General features: G+C 47.3%; 1 pseudogene; it reads left to right on the top strand.

Annotated features, from left to right (window-relative positions):
* The first annotated feature begins 1701 nt into the window (after positions 1 to 1701).
* LOC142257315 (U2 spliceosomal RNA) lies at positions 1702 to 1908 on the top strand (annotated as a pseudogene).
* The last annotated feature ends 432 nt before the right edge of the window (positions 1909 to 2340 follow it).

The following is a 2340-nucleotide window of genomic DNA, read 5'->3' as shown; positions in this document are numbered from 1 at the left end:
GCTCGAAGGGCATGCTTTTGAACTCGCAGAGACCCATCGGGGTGGCAAAGGCGGTCTTCTCCCGGTCTGCCTCAGCAACGGACACTTGCCAATAGCGACTAGTGAGATCAAGGGTAGAAAAATAATTTGCAGTTCTCAATGCAGCTAGCTATTCCTCAATACAGGGGAGTGGTGCTGTCCTTCTTCTTTAACAGGACCAACGGAGCTGCCCAGAGGCTACAACTGTCACGGATAACCCCAGCCTCCTTCATGTTGCTCAACATGTCCTTGGTACACTGGTAATGTGCAGGTAGTTTTGGCTTATATCTCTCTTTGATGGGTGGGTGTGCACTTGTGGGGATGTAGTGTTTGACCCCTTTTATTCTTCAAAAGTCTAGCGGATGTTTGCTGAAGACTTCTTCAGTATTCTTGCACTAGCCTGTAGACCCCCTTCTTGTGATGTGAAGGTGTGGAGTCAGTGCCTACGTGTAATTCCTTACACCACTCCTCTGGCTGACTTGGTGAGCTGTCACTGAATGGGTGGGCTGAAGCAATGGTGGATGCTGCTGTTTGGATAGCATGTGTATCTACTGAGAACAGCTTATCAATGGTGGCAAATCGGAGCAGCTTAATCTCTTGCTCTCCGCAGTTCAACACTCTCATGGGCACTCTTCCCTTCCATATTAATGAATAAAACTATGATGTAAATAGCATATAGATACCCCACAAATGCAGATAAAAGTAGGTTATGGGAAAAGGGGGAAGAGAGAAACAGGAAAATAGTGGAATAAAGTATACCTTCCAGGTGGGAGAGGAAATGGCAGCACAGCCAGTGGAGGTGAAGCAAGGGGAGCCTGCAACTAAAGAGTTGAGAGCGTTATCACATGGTGACTGAGCCTGATTGTAACGGGAGCATAGAGGTGCCGATCCTGTCTTACCTGCGTTGGTGTAGAAGTGGGTGTCCTGTGGTGGAGTCAGCTATGTGCAGTGGTGGCCGTGGGTTCTTTTATGTGCGACCGTAGTAATAGCTGCGCCCACTTCCTGTATGGGAGTGGAATGCAGTGAGGGTAATGGAACGCACGCCTGCGCATTTGTGTTTAACGTCGCGCATGTGTAGAACGGAGAAAAGGCTGCGCTCACTTCCTAATGAAAGGGAGTGAGACGCATCTGGGAAGAGAAGGGAAAAGATTAGGGTTTGGGGATGATGAAAGGGCTTTCTACGGGCAAGGATGGTAAAGGGTGGCAGTGACGGAAAGTCAGGCAGCCTGTCCTGTCCTGTCCTGTCCGTCCGTCTTTTTGTATCATGAATTGGAAAGACTGCAAGGGGGAGGGGAGGTGCTTGTGTCCAAAAGGAGGAGTTATTCAGATTCATTGCAGTGGGCGGCGGCTGCAAAAAGCACCATTCTTCTTGTTTTTGCTCTGCAAAACAGCCTTTTCAAGGGTTGGCTTGGGTGACAAAATGTCTTCTGTAGGCGTGGGTTTGTCTCCCTCTCCCTAAGATGTGTCCGGTATAGGCCAGGGTGCCACTCAAGGCCGTAACCAATTCGGGTTATAGCTTCTCGGCCTTTTGGCTAAGATCAAGTGTAGTTTCGGAGGACGCTACCTTGGTCGGTACTGGAAGGTGCCTGGGATTGCACGTCTGCCGGCCTTGAGGAAGTGTGTGCGCCTTCTGGTGACACATAGCCCTCTTGTGCCTGGACGGTTCCCAGGCAACGGGAGGCGATCACCTTTGTTATTTTGAAGTCCTACTGATAAACAGAAAAAAAAAAAAATTAAATCTGTTCTTATCAGTTTAATATCTGATACGTCCCCTCTCTGGGGACCATATATTAAATGGATTTTTAGAACAAGGAGATGGAAAAAATCTTGCTCTGTCCACTGCACGCATTGACCTGGTATTGCAGTACCTCCAGGACCGGTGCACCCCTTCTTAACCCAGTTTCCAAAAGCAGAACTCAATTCACCTGATTCAAATGAGCCCCATTAGTGAATTGAAAGAAAGCAAAAACTTTATATGCACCTCAATTTGGCCAATTCACTTTTCACACTTTCACCCTTTTTTTTATCTTTCACACCTTTTACTTGCTTTATTGATGCAAAAAGCTGTGCCAAATAGCAAACTCATCTCCACTCAACTTGACCAACTCTGCTATGTCCCGTGCAGTATCTTATTCTCAGTCTTATCTAGATCATTTGCAATTGAATAGAATAGATCCCTTTTGGCTGCTTATGACTGTGTAAAATATGTAGTTTTACTGGGCTGGGATGAGAGAATCCATTGAAGCATGGTGTAGGGATTGTGGTTCCTGTGTGCTAAGAAGAGAGGCTGGCACCAGCCAGAAAGCCCCATTGCAGCCAATA

The sequence above is a fragment of the Anomaloglossus baeobatrachus genome, chromosome 11 (genome assembly GCF_048569485.1).
Source record: "Anomaloglossus baeobatrachus isolate aAnoBae1 chromosome 11, aAnoBae1.hap1, whole genome shotgun sequence".
In the NCBI taxonomy this organism is placed as follows: Eukaryota; Metazoa; Chordata; class Amphibia; order Anura; family Aromobatidae; genus Anomaloglossus; species Anomaloglossus baeobatrachus.
Note: the sequence above shows the minus strand (reverse complement) of the source record. Positions and strands in the feature narration are given on the sequence as shown.